The sequence below is a fragment of the Bombina bombina genome, chromosome 8 (assembly GCF_027579735.1).
Source record: "Bombina bombina isolate aBomBom1 chromosome 8, aBomBom1.pri, whole genome shotgun sequence".
Classification (NCBI taxonomy): Eukaryota; Metazoa; Chordata; class Amphibia; order Anura; family Bombinatoridae; genus Bombina; species Bombina bombina.
The window spans coordinates 213465411-213488146 of record NC_069506.1 but is presented as its reverse complement, the minus strand read 5'-3'; the positions used below and the strand labels follow the sequence as shown (position 1 = coordinate 213488146).

Genomic DNA, 22736 nt, shown 5'->3' with positions numbered 1-22736 from the left:
TGTGGGAGGTGCTTTTATACAAGTGAAAGAAGTTTATCACACCTCCTTATTAAAGGGGTATAGGAAGTTATGAGGAAAGTGTACATGACAGAACTCCCCCCCAAGGAGCCACTCTGGGGATCAAGGCTTAGGTCGAGAAGGATGGGACCGATGGAAGCGGGAGACCAGACGTCATGCAGATTAGAAGCAGGTTCTCATGTATCATCCTCAGTAGGGTAGCCCTTCCAATGGACCAGATAGATAGCAGAACACCATTGATTCTCTTGAAATCCTTAATCGAGCCAACCTCATATTCCAATTCTGAGTCTTGAGGAGCAAGGGAGTCCGGAGATGGAACCACCGGATCACGAATCAGAAGGAAGGGTTTAAGAAGAGATACATAGAACATAGGATGTATCCTAAAACTATCAGGTAGTGCTAGAGTAACAGCATTGTGGTTGACAATGGCCTTGATAGTATAAGGACCAATGAACAATGCGGAAAGTTTACGTGATGGATAAGGCAACTGTAGATTTCGGGTGGATAACCATACTCGATCCCCAATAGCGTAAGTTGGATAGGGAGATCGCTTCAGATCATAATAAAACTTGTGATATTCCTTTGTCTGCTTAATATTGGCCTCAACAGACGTAAATGTTTCAGCAATGGAGTTGACAAGGTCGTTAACTAGCGGACAAGGGCTGTCTTGAAGAGCTTCATGATGAAAACAAGGATGGAAACCGTAATTGATATAAAAAGGGGAATACTTAGTAGTGGTATGTATTGAATTGTTGTAGGCGAATTCCGCATATGGCAACAAACTTGACCAATTATCCTGTTTGTCAGTGGTGAAACATCGTAAAAATTGTTCCAACCATTGGTTGGTTCTCTCTGTTTGTCCGTTTAATTGCGGATGGAAAGAGGAACTCAATCTCTTTTGTATTTTCAGGGTTTTACATAGTAGAGTCCAGAATTTACTTGTGAATTGGGTACCTCGATCTGATGTTATACTGAGAGGCAGTCTGTGATGTTTTATGACATGTTGTATGAGATGCTGAATGGTCTCAGAGGCGGTGGGCAGTTTAGTTGAAGGAATAAAATGTGCCATTTTACTGAACAGGTCTACTACAACTATTATGGTAGTATAGTTGGATGACTTTGGTAATTCGACTATATAGTCAAGTGCTATGTCTGTCCAGGGTCTTTTTGGAGTTGGTAGAGGTAGCAGTTCACCATATGGCTTTTGTTTCTTTGTTTTTGATACAGTACAAATACTGCAGGAGTTAACATGCTCTTTAATCTCTGTATTCATGGAAGGCCACCAAAAGTACCTGGAAATTAAGTCTGTTGTCTTATGGATTCCTGGATGCTCTGCTAAAGGGTTATCATGATTAGTAGAAAGAATGTTGGATCTTAAGGTTTTTGGCACATATAGAAGGTTACCGTTATAAAAAAGACCATGGTCACCCAATTGTAATCGTGAAGAGGGAATCTCCTTATCGGAATCTTGATGTTTTTTAAACAGTGAGATGACATTTTCAGTAAAACCTATGATATGGTCTAATGGTATTAGAGTTTGAGGATTTTGTGACTGAGATGGTTTTTCGTAGATTCTAGACAAAGCATCAGCTTTTAAATTTTTGTTACAAGGTCTGTAAGTGATTAAATAGTTGAATCTGCTAAAGTAAAGATTCCAGCGGACTTGTCTGGAGGTGAGTGTGTGGTTAGTTTTCAGGAACTGTAAGTTCCTGTGATCCGTGTATATCAGTATCGGTATACTGGTACCTTCTAATAAGTGTCGCCATTGTTCGAAGGATGATTTTATAGCCAAAAGTTCTTTTTCGCCTATAGCATAGTTAAGTTCTGATTTGTTCATTATTTGAGAGTAATAGGCGACCGGGTTTAGGGGATGTTTTAAAGATTTCCTTTGTGAAAGGACTGCTCCAATGGCATAATCAGATGCGTCTACTTCCATAACAAATTCGAGTGCAGGATCTGGATATGACAGTATAGGTGCAGTTGTGAATTTTATCTTTAGGGTATCAAATACCTTCTGGGAGTGTTCAGACCAAGAGAATTTGACATTGCTTTTAGTCAGGTTGGTAAGAGGTTTAGCTAAATGGGCAAATTTTTTTATAAACTTTCTTTAAAAGTTAGCGAATCCCATGAAGCGTTGTATGTGTTTCTTAGTGGTGGGAGTAGGCCAGTCTAGGATTGTACAGACTTTTGAGTCTTCCATATTGATTCCTTCTGGGGTGATGACATAACCCAGGGGGATAGTGTTAGAGTTGAAAATACACTTCTCAGGTTTAGCGTATAAGTGATGTCTCAACCTAGAAATAACGGTTCTAACATGTTTTATGTGATCTGATTGATTTTGTGAGTAAATGAGAATATCATCTAAATAGATGACTACGAATACGTCTAATAAATCATTAAAAATATCGTTAATTAGATATTGAAATGTTGCTGGCGCGTTACAGAGGCCGAATGGCATCACAACATATTCGTAAAGTCCGTAGCGAGTACAGAATGCCGTGAGCCATTCCTCCCCTTGTCTAACTCGGATGAGGTTATAAGCCCCTCTCAAATCCAGCTTAGTAAAACAGGTAGCACCCTTGAGGCGTTCAATGAGCTCAGGTATAAGCGGAAGGGGATATTGGTTTTTAATGGTACACTTATTTAGCTCCCTGTAGTCCACTATGGGACGAATGGTACCATCATTGTTCTTTACAAAGAACATACCAGCTCCTGCTGGGGAGGTGGAGGGTCTAATGAATCCTTTCCTCAGATTTTCTTCAAGGTAATTTTTTAAGTATTCCAGTTCCACCTTTGAAAGAGGAAAAATATGACCACAAGGAATTTCTACCCCCAGGTATTAAATCAATGGGGCAGTCATATTTTCTATGCGGTGGGAGATTCTCGGATTCTTTTCTACAGAAGACATCCTTGAAATCTGAATATTCAGGGGGTATGTCGGTATCAAGTGTATGTAGGATGTGATAACTGGAGTGACAAGTGGAGGTGCAATAGTCAGAGGTAAAACGAACTGTAGATGTGTTCCAGGAAATAACTGGATCATGCAGTTTTAACCAAGAATATCCTAGCACAAGAGGGTATAAAGGGGAGTTTATCACATCATAAGTGATATATTCAGTGTGTGTTAGGTCTATTGATACTAACAGTTGAATTGTTTGTAACAAAATAGGACCTGATGATATTGGATTACCATCAATAACTCGCACCAACACAGGGTTTTTTTCTTTATGAGTGGGATTTTATTTACAGTGGTGAAACTGATGTCAATATAATTAGTACTGGCTCCAGAATCAATAATTGCATGGCATGGTAGTTGTTGATTCTCCCACTGTAAAGTAAGAGGTAACAGGCAATGAGTTGTTTGGGGACATTGCAAACTATAACAATAGTTAGTAGTTTCCACCTTACCCTTTTAGTATGGGACAATCCTTGACAGTGTGCTGTACGGCTCCACAATACATACAGAGGTTGTTGTTTTTTCTCTGGAGCTTTTCTTGAGGGTTGAGCGGACCTCTGATGAATCCAATGTCCATTGCTTCAGGTGTGGTGTTGGAGGGTGGACTAGTGGATACTTTTGTAGAACCAGGTGTACTAACTCGTTTTGGTGTATAATCTGAAGTACCTCGTTCATATCTGCGTTCTCTCAAATGCCTGTCTAGGCTAATGCTTAAGTTAATTAATCCGTCTAGTGTTTGTGGTAAATCAACTCTTGCTAGCTCGTCCTTAAGTGGGTCTGACAAGCCTAATCTGAATTGATTTCTTAAAGATAACTCGTTCCATCCGCTATCCTTAGACCACCTCTTGAACTCAGCTATATAATCCTCCACTGGATTTTTATGCTGCTTCAAAGATCTCATTGAATGTTCAGCAGTTAACTGTTGGTAAGGGTCATCATATAGCTGAGACATAGATTGGAAGAAGGTGTCTAAGGATTGCAGGATGGGATCATTAGTTTCAAAGAAACTGTTGGCCCAGATCCAGGGTTCTCCCCTGAGATAAGATATTGTGGTCAAAACTTTAACATGTTCAGTAGGGTAAGTGTGAGGTTTCAGTGTAAAGAGTAAGTAACAGGCATTTCTAAATTCCCTAAAAACTTTTCTGTCTCCAGAGAATAAATTAGGGGGACTTATATTAGGTTCAGTTGTGTGTAGTGTTTTTTTATTTTTCAGCAACCTCTTTTATGTAGGTTTTAAGAGTGGTGTTCTCATGCTGAAGAGTGTTGAGAGCTTGTGTAATAGATTCTACCTTTTCTGTTAAGGTCTGAACATGTGCTACTAAGTCTACAGGATTCATTATAATTCTTTTGGGGCTTGGTAATAATTATCAGGATATTGTCTGGTTTGTGACAATTTACTTCCTAAATCCTAGAAGAGAGAGAGATTCATTGATCAGTCTTGAATCCAACTGTAGAATTAACTGTAGAACTGTAGAATTAAGTGGTCTATAATAGGATGGAGTCCTTAAATAGTAAATAGTTGATATGTGTCAGGGTTGTTACTTCAGGGAACGTAGCTAAACAATGATATATATAATCAAAGGAGAAGTAACAACACTAACCTTACTGTTTGGTGTAGCTATATGTCAGAGTAAATCTATAGTCATATGGAGGCAGCATAGTATGACAGAAGTACGTGTAACATCACACCAGAAAGCAAAGATATAAATAACAGAAAGAGATATACAGCCTAACATCCAAGGTTGCCTGGAAGATGTTTCTTTAGGCTACTAACATTCAGAGACAAGTGTAAACATTAAGTTCTTACTATAAGTCCGGAATGAGCAGGTGCTGTGAGCGGGTGTAGCTGCGCGTTGTCTGTTTGAGGCTTCGGCGTGTGACGTCACCACTTGCGATCCGAAGCTGGGACAGGAAGAATGCAGAGTGTATCAGATGATGGACGTTACATGTTGAGCCGGAGAGACATAACAGGGTGTTCACAGGATCGGCGTCAAATGTGAAAGGTACCTTGAGAGTATCCAGGGGTAGGTGTATCCACAGGAGATCTGATGGAAGAAGTTCAGACACACTGGTAGCAATAACTGTGAGGCAGGAAATGACAATCTCATGAGAAGCTCAAAATGAGTCCACAGGAAACCAAAGATTACCAAGCACAGAATGACTTGTGGGAGGTGCTTTTATACAAGTGAAAGAAGTTTATCTCACCTCCTAATTAAAGGGGTATAGGAAGTTATGAGGAAAGTGTACATGACAGAGAGAGAGAGAGAGAGAGAGAGATAGAGAGAGAGAGAGAGAAAGAGAGAGAGAAAAAGAGAGAAAGAGAGAGAGATAGAGAGAGATAGAGAGAAAGAGAGAGAGAAAAAAAAGAGAGAGAGAGAGAGAGAGAGAAAGAGAGAGAGAAAAAGAGAGAAAGAGAGAGAGATAGAGAGAGATAGAGAGAAAGAGAGAGAGAGAAAAAAGAGAGAGAGAGAGAGAGAGAGAGAAAGAGAGAGAAAGAGAGAGAAAGAGAGAGAGAGAGAGAGAGAGAGAGAGAGAGAGAGAGAAAGAGAAAGAGAGAGAGAAAGAGAAAAAGAGAGAGAGAGAGAGAGAGAGAGAGAGAGAGAGAGAAAGAGAGAGAGAGAGAGAGAGAGAGAAAAGAGAGATAGAAAGAGAAAAAGAGAGAGAGAGAGAGAGAGAGAGAGAGAGAGAGAGAGAGAGAGAGAGAGAGAGGAAGAAAGAGAGAAAAAGAGAGAGAGAGAGAAAGAGAGAGAGAGAGAGAGAGAGAGAGAGAGAAAGAGAAAAAGAAAGAGAGAGAGAGAAAGAGAAAGAAAGAGAAAGAGAAAAAGAGAGAAAGAGAGAGAAAGAGAAAAAGAGAGAGAAAGAGAGAGAGAAAGAAAGAGAGAGAGAGAGAGAGAGAGAGAGAAAGAAAGAAAGAAAGAAAGAAAGAAAGAAAGAAAGAAAGAGAGAGAGAGAGAGAGAGAGAGAGAAGTGGGGAGGTAGAGGAGAAAAGTGGGGAGGGAAAGAAGGGAGAGAAAGAAAGGAGTGAAAGAAGGGAGCAAGGGAGGGAGTTGAGGGAGGAAGGGAGGGAGGGAGAAAGGGAAAGAATACACTTTGAAACAATCACTGCCCTTCACATGCAACAACATACAGTAATTACCATCATTCAAGTAATGAAACTTTTTAAGTGTCTGTTTACTATTTACTCTGTGGGTTCATGAATGCAGAGAAAGCTTGTTATTAGTAGCTAACATACATTAGCGCTGAGAGTTTATGACTAGACATCACAAGCTGATCTAAGCAGTGCACAGACGCATCCAGTCTGTTAGTTACTAAGACCTGCAATAAGCACTACTCTCGAACCACAGCTGACAAGGGGAGGCAGCATATCGGCACAAGGTCTTCTCCTCCAGACTCACCTTGTAAGCATATCCTCGGGCAAGTTGCTCACAAAGAATGCTTCCACTCCAAAAATGCCGGTGGCTCTAAATAAAGCAACGGTTTAAAGGACCGACCTTAATCAGCGCACGTGTCTTGTCCTCTCTATAAAAGCCTGCACTTTATCGCTCACTGTACTATGTGCTGGCTTTTAGAGAGATGATAGGGCAGATGTGCTGCCTCTCCAAAATCTGTCTCCCTAGGCACCGGCCTTGTTGGCCTAGGCCATAATACGCCCCATGCACGGTAATCATTCTAGCGTAAATCGCGATTGCGCTCAAGCGAACGCGTTTAATTTGAACTCATAATGCCAGTGGTAAACCAGATGAGCGCAAGCACCCGAGATAAGCCCCTTATCATTCACATGCAAACATTTGCACTTCACTCATAATCTTGCCCATAGTGATTTAGACTACAGTATAAATTACATTTTATTTCTGCAAATTGCTTGCTGACTGCTCTCGTTATTTACATCAATCACGGTAACTGGTTCTGCTGGTTCATAAAACCACTTCTCCAATTTTTTAACAATAACACTGATGCAATGTTCCTGGAATGGTTTATATAAGAGGTTACAACTACAATATGTTACTTATGTTGGGGTTCAGTGAAGGAACTAATAAAGTTCCAGTTAAATGAATAATAACACATGACTTTAAAAAGCAGATGTTATACAAGCATGACTGCACTCTTTTGAGATATCTGTTAACAAAAGGTATAACAAAAAACACAGAAAATCTACTAATCCCATATGCATTGTTATCTAATACAATATACAGTAATATAGTCTTATTTTGTTAGGCCTAGATTTAGAGTTTGGCGTTAGCCGTGAAAACAAGCGTTAGAGGCTCCTAACGCTGGTTTTAGGCTACCACCGGTATTTGGAGTCACTCAAAATAGGGTCTAACGCTCACTTTCCAGCCGCAACTTTTCCATACCGCAGATCCCCTTACGTCAATTGCGTATCCTATCTTTTCAATGGGGTTTCTCTAACTCCGGTATTTAGAGTCGTTTCTGAAGTGAGCGTTAGACATCTAACGACAAAACTCCAGCCGCAGGAAAACAGTCAGTAGTTAAGAGCTTTCTGGCTAACGCCAGCTTATAAAGCTCTTAACTACTGTGCTCTAAAGTACACTAACACCCATAAACTACCTATGTACCCCTAAACAGAGGTCCCCCCACATCGCCGCCACTCGATTAAAAAATTTTTAACCCCTAATCTGCCGACCGCCACCTACGTTATCCTTATGTACCCCTAATCTGCTGCCCCTAACACCGCCGACCCCTGTATTATATTTATTAACCCCTAATCTGCCCCCCTCAACGTCGCCTCCACCTGCCTACACTTATTAACCCCTAATCTGCCGACCGCAAAGCGCCGCCACCTACGTTATCCTTATGTACCCCTAATCTGCTGCCCCTAACACCGCCGACCCCTATATTATATTTATTAACCCCTAATCTGCCCCCCACAACGTCGCCTCCACCTGCCTACACTTATTAACCCCTAATTTGCCGACCGGACCTGAGCGCTACTATAATAAAGTTATTAACCCCTAATCCGCCTCACTAACCCTATCATAAATAGTATTAACCCCTAATCTGCCCTCCCTAACATCGCCGACACCCAACTTCAATTATTAACCCCTAATCTGCCGACCGGAGCTCACCGCTATTCTAATAAATGTATTAACCCCTAAAGCTAAGTCTAACCCTAACACTAACACCCCCCTAAGTTAAATATAATTTAAATCTAACGAAATTAATTATCTCTTATTAAATAAATTATTCCTATTTAAAGCTAAATACTTACCTGTAAAATAAATCCTAATATAGCTACAATATAAATTATAATTATATTATAGCTATTTTAGGATTAATATTTATTTTACAGGTAACTTTGTATTTATTTTAACCAGATACAATAGCTATTAAATAGTTAAGAACTATTTAATAGCTAAAATAGTTAAAATTATTACAAATTTACCTGTAAAATAAATCCTAACCTAAGTTACAAATAAACCTAACACTAGACTATCAATAAATTAATTAAATAAACTACCTACAATTACCTACAATTAACCTAACACTACACTATCAATAAATTAATTAAATACAATTGCTACAAAGAAATACAATTAAATAAACTAGCTAAAGTACAAAAAATAAAAAAGAACTAAGTTACAAAAAATAAAAAAATATTTACAAACATAAGAAAAATATTACAACAATTTTAAACTAATTACACCTACTCTAAGCCCCCTAATAAAATAACAAAGCCCCCCAAAATAAAAAAATGCCCTACCCTATTCTAAATTACTAAAGTTCAAAGCTCTTTTACCTTACCAGCCCTGAACAGGGCCCTTTGCGGGGCATGCCCCAAGAAATTCAGCTCTTTTGCCTGTAAAAAAAAACATACAATACCCAAGCCCCCCAACATTACAACCCACCACCCACATACCCCTAATCTAACCCAAACCCCCCTTAAATAAACCTAACACTAAGCCCCTGAAGATCATCCTACCTTGTCTTCACCACGCCGGGTATCACACCGATCCGTCCAGAAGAGCTCCTCCGATGTCCTGATCCAAGCCCAAGCGGGGGGCTGAAGAGGTCCATGATCCGGCTGAAGTCTTCATCCAAGCGGGCCAGAAGAGGTCTTCCATCCGATTGAAGTCTTCATCCAAGCGGCATCCATCCGGAGCGAAGCGGCAGCATTCTGAAGACCTCCACCGCGGAACATCCATCCTGGCCGACGACTGAACGACGAATGACGGTTCCTTTAAATGACGTCATCCAAGATGGCGTCCCTCGAATTCCGATTGGCTGATAGGATTCTATCAGCCAATCGGAATTAAGGTAGGAATATTCTGATTGGCTGATGGAATCAGCCAATCAGAATCAAGTTCAATCCGATTGGCTGATCGGAACAGCCAATAGAATGCGAGCTCAATCTGATTGGCTGATTGGATCAGCCAATCGGATTGAACTTGATTCTGATTGGCTGATTCCATCAGCCAATCAGAATTTTCCTACCTTAATTCCGATTGGCTGATAGAATCCTATCAGCCAATCGGAATTCGAGGGACGCCATCTTGGATGACGTCATTTAAAGGAACCGTCATTCGTCGTTCAGTCGTCGGCCAGGATGGATGTTCCGCGGTGGAGGTCTTCAGGATGCTGCCGCTTCGCTCTGGATGGATGCCGCTTGGATGAAGACTTCAATCGGATGGAAGACCTCTTCTGGCCCGCTTGGATGAAGACTTCAGCTGGATCATGGACTTCTTCAGCCCCCCGCTTGGGCTTGGATCAGGACATCGGAGGAGCTCTTCTGGACCGATCGGTGAACCTGGTATGGTGAAGACAAGGTAGGATGATCTTCAGGGGCTTAGTGTTAGGTTTATTTAAGGGGGGTTTGGGTTAGATTAGGGGTATGTGGGTGGTGGGTTGTAATGTTGGGGGGGGGGTATTGTATGTTTTTTTTTACAGGCAAAAGAGCTGAATTTCTTGGGGCATGCCCCGCAAAGGGCCCTGTTCAGGGCTGGTAAGGTAAAAGAGCTTTGAACTTTAGTAATTTAGAATAGGGTAGGGCATTTTTTTTATTTTGGGGGGCTTTGTTATTTTATTAGGGGGCTTAGAGTAGGTGTAATTAGTTTAAAATTGTTGTAATATATTTCTAATGTTTGTAAATATTTTTTTATTTTTTGTAACTTAGTTCTTTTTTATTTTTTGTACTTTAGCTAGTTTATTTAATTGTATTTCTTTGTAGCAATTGTATTTAATTAATTTATTGATAGTGTAGTGTTAGGTTAATTGTAGGTAATTGTAGGTAGTTTATTTAATTAATTTATTGATAGTCTAGTGTTAGGTTTATTTGTAATTTAGGTTAGGATTTATTTTACAGGTAAATTTGTAATTATTAACTATTTAATAGCTATTGTACCTGGTTAAAATAAATACAAAGTTACCTGTAAAATAAATATAAATCCTAAAATAGCTATAATATAATTATAATTTATATTGTAGCTATATTAGGATTTATTTTACAGGTAAGTATTTAGCTTTAAATTGGAATAATTTATTTAATAAGAGATAATTAATTTCGTTAGATTTAAATTATATTTAATTTAGGGGGGTGTTAGTATTAGGGTTAGACTTAGCTTTAGGGGTTAATACATTTATTAGAATAGCGGCGAGATTCGGTCGGCAGATTAGGGGTTAATAATTGAAGTTAGGTGTCGGCGATGTTAGGGAGGGCAGATTAGGGGTTAATACTATTTATGATAGGGTTAGTGAGGCGGATTAGGGGTTAATAACTTTATTATAGTAGCGCTCAGGTCCGGTCGGCAGATTAGGGGTTAATAAGTGTAGGCAGGTGGAGGCGACGTTGTGGGGGGCAGATTAGGGGTTAATAAATATAATATAGGGGTCGGCGGTGTTAGGGGCAGCAGATTAGGGGTACATAGGGATAATGTAAGTAGCGGCGGTTTACGGAGCGGCAGATTAGGGGTTAATATTAATATGCAGGGGTCAGCGATAGCGGGGGCGGCAGATTAGGGGTTAATAAGTGTAAGGTTAGGGGTGTTTAGACTCGGGGTACATGTTAGAGTGTTAAGTGCAGACGTAGGAAGGGTTACCGCATAGCAAACAATGGGGCTGCGTTAGGAGCTGAACGCGGCTTTTTTGCAGGTGTTTGGTTTTTTTTCAGCTCAAACAGCCCCATTGTTTCCTATGGGAGAATCGTGCACGAGCACGTTTTTGAGGCTGGCCGCGTCCATAAGCAACTCTGGTATCGAGAGTTGAAGCTGCGTTAAAAATGCTCTACGCTCCTTTTTTGGAGCCTAACGCAGCCTTTATGTGGACTCTCGATACCAGAGTTATTTTTATGGTGCGGCCAGAAAAAAGCCGGCGTTAGTTTTTCGGGTCGTTACCGACAAAACTCCAAATCTAGGCCTTAGAATTTAAAATCAGATTGGCTATATCTATTTGTTGAAGTAGTAATAATTTGATTGTTTAAATAGCTCTTACAAATATATATATATTATTATGTATATTATTTACTGGAGGGCGGATGAGGTTTGCTATCAGGAACCTTGTCTGCCCAGCCTCACGGCAAGTGAGCAACATTCACTTACAGCATTTAACATTGCACAAGCCACTGGTTTTGATATGCTGCCCCATGATCACAAGCAATTGGCTGCTGATCTATAAAGGATGACTGAAATCCACCACACTTTAAGTGACAGAGAAGTTAAAGGGACATTAAACACTTGAGATGGTAAAGTAAAATGATAAATCGTATGCACAGTATAAATAAAACTCTGCAATATACTTTCATTATTTATTTTGTCTCCTTTTCCTATAATTCCATACTGAAATTGTGAGCATTTCAGTTACTGTTAGAAATTGAAGTGCAGAAAACTGTTATATTCCACACAGTCATTGGCTGCACACTCCATTGACCTACTTATAACCATCTCTAATTGGCCACAGCAGAGAAGGTAACCTAAGTTACAACATGGCAGCTCACATTGTTTTATAGACACTGAAACTTTACACTTATTTTGTCAATATTTAAACAACCAATGAAACTTTAAAAAATACATCTACATGTTATTCTCAGACTAATCATTAATTTGAATTCTATCTAGCATTTATTTAGTGTTTAACCCCTTAAGGACCAAGGACGTACAGGGTGCATTATATAAAAACTGTAACTTAATGACCAAGGACATACCTTGTACATCCTCGGGGGTTTCAAGAGGTGCTTTCAAGGTATTGTAGTGATGCCATTTAATGGCGAGAAAAAGGAATATATTGTGTGTGGGTACAGTAAATAAGTAAGAGGAAATTTAATGCTAAACACAAACACTGCAGAAATGTAAAAATAGACCTGGTCCCCAACGGTAAGAAAATTGAAAAGTGCTGTGGTCACTAAGGGGTTAATATCCCTTTAAGAAGACCGCTGCTACGTCTTAACTAGCATTTCAGGCACTTATTTCATGTGATCAATCATGTGCTACAGGGGACTGTCAATCATTCCAATCGGATCAGATCAGGATGTTTGATTCACGAGGCCCTGCCCATATAACACAGGTTCCAACCCCTGGCTTCCACACAAAGTAATATCATGTAAATGTTGCTTGGAACAAAAGACATACTTTTTAGGGACATATATATGATCTGAGATCCATTAAAGCATATAACTAATACGGCTGTAAGCAATGCGGACTGTTTTGATGTCTCATCACAACACAAACCTGTCGCTTTTCCCTGTTTGCCTTCTGGAAATGCATCTGGTAACTTTATTGTTGCAGCCACAATGAATGGAATTTTTGAGACTGCTCTAACCTCATTACCTATTCAAGTAAATTAAAGGGACATTCGGTCAAAATTTAAATGCACATAGATTAATGACATATTTGAATAGAAACATATTTGTAATATACATGTATTGGCAAAAAAGCGTCTATTAAAAGTCATCACTGTTTTAGTGTTAATATTTTTCTCTGCACGTGCATGTGAAGCAAAGCTAGATATTCTCAGTGCACCAGCATTTTAAATACTGCAGATGATCAGAGCCTCAGTGGGCTTGTATCATGTCAGTAATTAACAAATTGAGCTATTACAAGATGGTACAAGCACCCTAGGCTCTCTGATCAAGTTTTGTGATTAAAATGCTGGCGCACGGTGCATACTTAAAGGGACATGAAACACAATTTTTTTCTTTTGTGATTTAAAAAAAGCATGCAATTTTAAACAACATTCTAATTTACTTCTATTATCTAATGTGCTTCATTTTCTTGATATCTTTTGCTGAAAAGCATATCTAGATAGGCTCAGTAGCTGCTGATTGGTGGCTGCACATAGATGCCTCATGTGATTGGCTCATCCATGTGCATTGCTATTTCTGCATCAAATGATATCTAAAGAAAAAAAGCAAATTAGATAACAGAAGTAAATTGGAATGTTGCTTAAAATCCTCTATCTGAATCATGAATGAAAATTTTGGGGTTTAGTGTCCCTTTAAATACACATTTGAAACAGCTATAGCTTTTATTAGAAGCATTTTGGCTAATATGTGTATACTACAAAAATGCTTATATTAAAAACTGAAATGCATCCATGTGGATTCTAATTCCCAACACGCAGAAAATAATGTATATAACTAGAGGTTGCAATTTGACTTCATGGGGCCGATTTTTCATATGTCTGGCGGACATGATCCACTGTAGGGGATGATGTCCGCCATACATCGATAAATGCAGATAGCATACACTGACGGCATTTATCATTGCACAAGCAATCATTGTGCAATACCGCCCCTGCAGATTCCGCTAGCAGAGGGAATCAATCAACCCGATCGTATTTGATTGGGCAGATTGCTGTCCATCGCCTCAGAGGCGGCAGACAAGTTAAGGAGTAGCGGTCTTAATAAATTCAACCCTTAAAAAATAGAAAATAGTATCAGGAAATTCAAAGATTTCAGAATCCTGTGAATTGTGAGAATATTATTAGCTCAAAGATATCCAGGTATTAATAGAGGTAGGCTAACCAAATTCACAGGTAAAGTACAAAAAATGGAAAACAGCAAGAGCTCGCAAAACAGTTTAAAAATAATCCAGCTTTGAATTTAAAAAGTAATATTTGGGGATTTTTTTTTACTTTTTTTTTGTTTAATCTAGGTTTCATTTTGTTATCATTAATGTTTTCTCACTTCCACAACTTGTTTTGAAACATAAATATAGACTGGAAAGTCCAATAACCATCAGGGCAATGCCATATAGCAATAATGAAGCTTGTGGTGCTATAGGGGCTGATTTATTAAAGTGCGAGCGGACATGATCCGATATTGCGGATCATGTCCGCCGCACAACGATAAATGCCGACCGCATACGATGTCGACATTTATCGGTGCACCTGCAGTTCTTGTGAACTGCTGGTGCAAGGCCGCCCCCTGCAGATTAGCCACCAGCAGGGGGTGTCAATCAACCCTGATCATATTGGATCGGGTTGATTTCCAGCGATGTCTGTCCGCCCCCTCTGAGCAGGTGGACAGGTTATGGAGCAGCAGTCTTTAGACCGCTGCTTCATAACTTTTGTTTCTGGCAAGCATGAGGGCTCACCAGAAACACCGGGCTACAAGCTCCATACGGAGCTTGATAAATATGCCCCATGATGTGAATGTGGGCACTAAGGGGCATATTTATCAAGATCTGTATGGAGCTTGAAGCCCTGTGTATCTGGCGAGCCTTCAGGATCACCAGAAACACAAGTTATGAAGCAGCGGTCTAAAGACTGCTGTTCCATAACCTGTCTGCCTGCTCTGAGACGGCGGACAGACATTGCTGGAAATCAACCTGATCCAATATGATCGGGATTGATTGACACCCCCTGCTGGCGGACAATTGGCTGCAAATCTGCAGGGGGCAGCGTTGAACCAGCATTTCACAAAAACTGCTGGTGCAACGATAAAAGCCAACATAGTATGCTGTCAGCATTTATCAATGTGCGGCCGACAGGATCCGCAATATCGGATCATGTCCACTAGGACATTAATAAATAGGCCCCTAAAGCATGATATGTTGAAACTGTAAGCATTTTGTTAGTGATATTGTACATTCATTTCATTAAAATGGTCTAGTCTGACTTTTACATTGAGTCATGCTGTGTTTGTTTTAGGTGATGTAAATACCTAGATTAAAAGCTTCCTGGTACTTCCCTATCTTACTTTATAAAGTACTCACTGATTGCCCAATAGCACTTTCCTTTGGCAGCTGTACCTTGAATTGTCTACATTTTCAGAGTTTCAGTGATTATACAATTGCACTGGGTATCTGCTATGATTCATGCGTAGACTGCTGCCCATATATCCTGCAGACCCTAGGCATTGCTGTACTTGTTGGTCTTTGCTACTAGTATATAGTGATGACTATTGCTACCTACATTTAAATTCTAATAAACAATCTATGTTTTATTATCTTTAATTAACTCAACTCTCTCAGCTGTATAAGATATTCAAATTGTTTGTCATTTCTAAACAATTTGCCAACGAGCTCCAGTGCTAAAGGAAGAACATGGGAAACATCAGCTTACATTTTTAGAGCAGTGCATGGGGAACATAGTGATGTTAGATCACAATATAATATAACACGGTGACCACATTGGTCAAGAAGAAAATAATAGCATTGTGTAAAAAACACCAGAGTGTCTAGAGATGAATTATTCACATGTGTTTATGATAGGAATAAAGTCAACATTGCAAAAATACCCCTATGTGAAATGTATACAAATTTAATTACAGTGTTTTGAGTTAATTGTTCTATTATTTCTTATTTGTTTCTTATACATTTTTGTTTTATATAGTTGTGATAATGTGCATGAATGCAACTTCCCAAGCATAACAAGGCTGATCAATGAGCCTTACAGGGGTAAAGAATTTATTGAATATACTTAAAGGGCCACTAAACCCAAAATCTTTCTTTCATGATTCAGATAGAACATACAAATTTAAACAACATTACAATTTACTTCTATTATTTATTTTGCTTCATTTTTTAGATATCCTTATTTGAAGAAAAAGCAATGCACATGGGTGAGCCAAACACATGAGGCTTCTATGTACAGCAACCAATCAGCAGCTACTGAGCATATCTAGATATGCTTTTCAGCAAAGAATATCAATAGAATAAAACAAATTAGATAATATAAGTAAATTAGAAAGATGTTTAAAATTGCATTCTCTTTCTAAATCATGAAAGAAAAAAATGTGGGTTTCATGTCCCTTTAAAGCTGAGATAAAAGCTCACACCTGTACTATCACTGAGAAACCATACATAAATAACAATATTTTAATAATTACATTTCTAAATTTAATGCTACTTGCAAAATAAAAAATAAACATCTTATAAGATAGCTTTGAGGCTAAACCTGTTTTTATTATTGCACAATTTAACTAGGTCTGGACATTTAAAGGGACTTTTTTTAGACCTTGCAGATCACCTATAATAAACCCATGGCCCTGAAACCTTCTTTCAGCAGTATACCTACATCATATCAGAGATATGTCACTGAAGCTCATATCTCATCAGATCAACTTGCATAGCTGAACTTTTATTTCTTTTCATTTCGTACATGCATTAATGAATGCTAGTGAGTGTAGCTGAAGCATGAAATATTGGAGGGGGGAGGAGGTGCTTGGGAAGGCCATTTAGAAGTAGGTTGCAGTAGTCAATGTGTAAATTAAAAAGAGGGGGGTGAAGTAGATTACAGTAGTGAATGCATGACAAAAAGAAGGAATGGAGTAGTATTTTTCTAGTTTCTTGTATAAGGAAAGTGTCAGATTCTGTAAATGATGCAACAGTATGAACAGCAAGAGCTTGTATATGTGTAATGAATATGAGTTCAAGGTCAAGTCTACTCCAAGACAGTGGACCTAGGGTGAGATGTGGAAAATAGAGTCTCCAACTGTAAGAAAACTGTCAGGTGTGGGATGTCTAGGAGAGGGGGGATGAGAAGCAGCTCATATGGGCAGAGATGTAAGTAGAGAAACATACTGGATTGTAATTAACGGATTATTACATCACTAAGGGCTAGATTTCGAATGGAGTGCTATTTATCGCTCCTGCTCATGTGATAATTCCACTTGAAGCTTGTAAGGCAGCACGCATATTAAAAGTTTAAATTAAAAAGATTTTGCACAAGTGCTAACCTGACGCACCCAAAAAGCCAAACTTCTAATATTGCAACCACGTTGGGACACTGAAACCAATTTTTTTGTGTGATTCAGATAGAGCATGCAATTTTAAGCAACTTTCTAATTTACTTTATTATCAAATTTTCTTCATTCTCTTTGTATCTTTATTTGAAAAGCAAGAATGTAAGTTTATATGCCGGCCCATTTTTGTTGAACAACCTGGGTTGTCCTTGCTGATTGGTGGATAAATTCACCCACCAATAAACACATGCTGTCCAGGATCTGAACTAAAAATTGGCTGGCTCCTTAGCTTAGAGGTCTTCTTTTTCAAATAAAGATAGCAAAGAGAACGAAGAAAAATTGATCATAGGAGTAAATTAGAAAGTTGCTTAAAATTGCATACTCTGAATCACGAAAAAATACAATTGGGTTCAGTGTCCCTTTAATGTATTCCTCCATAAACTACAATGGAGTGGGACAAGTGGGAAAAATATAACACCAAAAAGTCACGCAAACTCAATCGCATTTAACCAAGTGTGCTAACCCAACATGAAATACATAAAATATTAATATTTCACTTTCCAATGTCCTTCACATTGCATATGTTCTATTTTCTCTTAAATACATATTTCTATATATTTCTGTTGTTTTTTTGGTCAAATATATATTAATTCCTATATATATATATATATATATATATATATATATATATATATATATATATATATATATACCCGAGAATATTTAGCATTTTTGCTATCATTCCATTTAAACAGAAATAGAGCCTTGATTTTATTTATTTACCTGTCAAAACTATGCATATATTTTAAGTAGACAACCCAAAGTATTGATCTAGGCCCATTTTTGTATATTTCATGCCACCATTTCACTTCCAAACGCAATCAAATAAAAAAATTGTTAATTGTTTCACACACTTTGGGTTTCTCACTAAAATTATTGACATATTGCTTGTGCAATCATGACACAAATGGTTGTAAAAGTTGTTCTGGGATCCCTTTTGTTCAGAAATAGCAGACATATATGGCTTTACCACTGTTTTTTGATAATAAGAAAGAAAGCTGTGACCTACACTTCTATTCTTCCTGGCAGTGAAGGGGTTAATATTTTTTTGCCTTGCACAGTTAACGAGAGCTCTAAAGTTGCGGTATCCTGACGTGTGTTAAATTCAATTGCGATCAAGCAAACAAGTTTATTTCAACCTGTAATACAAGTGCTACTTCCAAAGTGTGCAAATTGCCGCGATAAACTTCTTTTTGCTTGCGCACAACAGTAATCTAGCCCCAAGTGGGCAGGAATTGTACTGTAACATGCTGCAAATTAAATTGGCTGCAGGTGTTTATTGCTTTGTATTTAGCAATTATAACATGTACCAACCCTTTGTGCCTACATATGTGAATGTTTGCCCATGTTTTTAATTCATATTCCCATATTCATTCCCTTTTCCCCATATTACCAGAGGCAATGTTGTATTAAGCTAGGAAACTTTAACTAATTTTAGCTCATTAAAGTGTGAGAACTATTTCAGACACACAACTTATCTGTCTCACAGAGCTTTATTATTTGTCTGCCTTTCTTGTGGAGGTTATTTATACATCATCAGAACAACTAAATACAGATAACTATGAACATAAATTCAACTCTCATTTGTTAAATTGGAAGAACTACATCCTTTTATTATAATCCACTTTTGATACACAGCATTTTGTTGTTATTTTATTGCACTTTGTGTTGTATAGAAAGAATTAGTGAAGAAGACTGTGTATGTATGTATTCCTGTGCACATGTGTGTGCTTGTGTGTGCACATGTGTGTGCGTGTGCATGTGTTTGCTTGTGCGCTTATGTATGCACATGTGTTCGCTTGTGTGTATGTGTGGTTGTGTGTTAGTTGTGTGTCTAGGTTTGTACAATAAAATGGTACATAAATACATTAATACTCCAGGTCTCCAGGCATGGATTGTTTTTTGAAATTACATATATGGGTAGATTTATGTGGGCTCGAGCGGACATGATTCGCTGTAGCGAATCATGTCCACTCAACCTTGCAAAATGCAGACAGAATACGCTGTCTGCATTTAACATTGCACAAACATTTCTAGTGAAATGCTTGTGCAATGCCACCCCCTGCTCACCAGCGACCAATTGGCTGCTAGCAGGGGGTGTCAATCATCCCTATAGTATCGGATCGGGATGATTTCAGTCCTTCACCTTCATATCTTCTGTTTCTGGCTGATCAGGAACTATCAAGGTTGGATGCAGCATCGGCCCCTTGGTGTGCTAGGTAATTATCCTAACCTCTCAATAATAGAGAGAGGTGCTGATGGTGGCAGGGGTCTTAATTTTATACTACTCATTCCTCTTTTTCTAATTTAAATTTCAATGTCATGTGGAGGGGAAAACATTTGTAAGATTGGACTTATACATTTAAGACAGTTAGCTCTTTTGAGAACTAGGGGTGGGGGTGCTACAATAATTACAGGGGAATATTTTAACAATAGACATGGATACTAAGAATGAGGAGAACCCCAAGGACACCACCATTAACTTGAGAAAAATCTGTGTACGTTAGAGTACAACATGCTGTCATCCTTTGCACAAGGGAATGAATGTTTTTCAATTGAAGAAGCTAAATTAAAACTATGTATTTTAGTGGTATAAATCATAAGTCAATTTATTTAATTATCTTTATGAGTTATCATCAACCACAGAAGGGAATCAAATCACTGTTGTTAGCCTTTAGTGGGTCTCGGGAAGTGGCCATTTGTAAACTAGCAATTACAAGTAATATTTTTGTACAGAATATCACTGAATGTTATACATTACACTATTGCATTCTTTCTCTTTTTACATATTTCTTTTCAGGAGTTTAAGTATATGCATCATCCATTTTTTTTCAAACTAGTGTACAAACACTATCCACATTGTTGTTTTCTTGAAGTTTTAAATTTTTTTGGTCTCAGCATTTTTATTTTGTTTCCCACAGCCATACAAATACTGTTTTGTTTGATTAGTTGCTGGTTTGGCTATATACTTGGCATGGTTTATTGGTGCACTATGTATGTTTAACACTTAAATGCCAGAACTTATTGTTTTATAACTGTTGTTAGTAACAGTAGCAGTGGTATTAACATATACAAAAAGGGCCAGATTATGAGTGGAGCGCAAAGTGCAGCTTTCATAATTGTGATATTTGCGCTCTACTCATAATACCTTTGTACGGAATAGTGTGCTGGTATTTGAAGTGGCCCACAAATTGCATGGAAGCTTTGCGCTCAATAGAGCGCACTTCCATAGGACCCAATGGGAGCCTTGTTCTCATACAGTGAGACACGGCTGGGAACCTAGAACAATGAAGGGGGTAAGTCACGCAGCGATCGGCAGCATATTGTAAATATATATGTACAGTATATGAATATATACTGTATATATTTATGTTAATATGTGTAAAATATATGTTTATAAGCAAATACATATATATCTATAGCGAACACACAGTCCCCACAGACCGCAATGTAAATGCACTTTTCTAGCATCCCATACCTGCCACTTTTATCCCCTAAAAACTGGATAGTGCATTTTTTTTTATTTTTTTATTTAATAATGTTCATATTTTTATTTGCAAAAAGGCACTACACACTTTTTTGAGTGGGCACTTCGGGCATATATTAAAAGTTAACCATTTAACATTTTAAAAGTGTTCATTTCTACCACAAGCTCACGGTAACAATTACCAGCCACTTGTAATGCCTGGTTATTTATCTCGCGCCCATAAACAGGTGAATTTACCCTTTTATTGTCGTGCGATAAATGAAATTAGCACTCAACTTGTAATCTAGCTCAAAATGTTTCTAAAAATGAGTGTGAACATAAATATATGTTGTCATTACACAATTGCCCTCAAATTTTAGTCTATTGTGGGTTTTGAAAATACAAAAAAATATTAGCATGTTTAATGAAGAAAAAAAAATGCACTAAGCAGTTTTTAGGGGTTAAATTGAGCGGTTGTGGGTTGTTAGAAAAAAAAAGTCACTAAAAAGTGCCTTTACATTGTGGTATATGGGGACTGTTTATTCCCTGTAAATATATTTATATACTTATATACATATATATTTATGTGATAATATGTGTATATACACATATTAACACACACACATATATATATATATATATATATATATTCATTTATTTATATATATTTGAAATTTTCTGCCCATCCCTTCACAACTTATCCTTTTTGCTGCGCTAGGTTCTCAGCTGTGTCTGATGGCAGTCTATGGAAGCACGCTCTCATGAGCGCAAAGCTTCCCTGCAATGCGAACTCGAGCTCGCATTCACTATGCACCTAACCTGTAAGACCAGCACACATTTGCGTGCCCTGTTAGTACTGAGTGGAGCACAAATATTGCGCTCGCGTAAGCAATGTTTTGCTCTAGACTCGTAATCTGGCCCTTAGTGTGATTTCTAAAAATGATAAAATATATTACTATTTTTTTTATTCTTATTCTTATTATTTTTATTATTATTAATAATAATAATAATAATAATAATAAATGTAAAAACATATGTTAGAGTGCAATATAAGCATACACAACATTTTTATCAAATTTTTTTCCTCACCTGGCGGCTTTAGGCTTCTGTGTGCATCTCTGTCATCCTCTGTTTTGCTGGACTTCTGCAGTAAATTGGGATTCCTTGGTGGCTTCAAATGTATCTGTGTCACGCCGCAACGCTCTAGCCATTGCTAGGGGCGCGGCGTCTCCTTCCCTGCTCGTTGCCAGGGACTGTGTCGGGTCCGGATGCATGCGGGGCTGACGTCATTGCTGCACGCTCCTCTCTCTCAGATGCCGGTCCGGAATCCTCTGGCGCAAATCCTGCGCCTATGTAAGTCGCTCAATAACGATCTATCACTGCCCAAGTATAGGTGTTACTTTGTGTGCTCCTGGGTGTGATAGATCGTTATGCTGTATTGCCTTTATGTGTTTGAACCCTGCCTGTCTGACTACTCTGCCTGTTATACCCCTGAATTTCTGGATTGATATACTGCTGCTGAACTCTGCCTGTCTGACTACTCTGCCTGTTTAACCCCTAAATTGCTGGATTGATATACTGATGCTGAACTCTGCCTGTCTGACTGCTCTGCCTGTTCAACCCCTAAATTGCTGGATTGATATACTGCTGCTGAACCCTGCCTGTCTGACTACTCTGCCTGTTTAACCCCCGTTGTTCTGGATTGCCTCTTTGTTGCCAAACCCTACTTGCCTGACCATTCTAGTGGTGTGCTCTTGGACTGCTTTACCGCTGGCAAACCCTGCCCGCCTGACTATTCTAGTAGTTTGCACTTGGACTGCTTTACTGTTGCCAAATCCTGCCTGTCTGACCATTCTAGTGATTTGCCTTGGACTACTCTGCCATTGCCGCTGGGGAATGTCCTGCCTGTGGTGAGTGCCGCCCTCCTCATCTTACTAACTGTCTCTGCTCTGGGATATTCCCTATCATTCCGGCTTGATGCCGGGATAACAAGACTACTGGCAGAGTTCGGTCTGATAGAGGAGTATCCCACAAGCATTACATTATACTTGGGCCATGGAGCCACATGAGGTGGCACAAGCTGTTTATCTTCAGGGACAGATGTT

At 38.6% G+C, this 22736-nt stretch overlaps 1 pseudogene; it reads left to right on the top strand.

Annotated features, from left to right (window-relative positions):
* The window catches only part of LOC128638115 (trichohyalin-like), an 8965-nt pseudogene extending 3044 nt beyond the window's left edge, over positions 1-5921 (top strand).
* The last annotated feature ends 16815 nt before the right edge of the window (positions 5922-22736 follow it).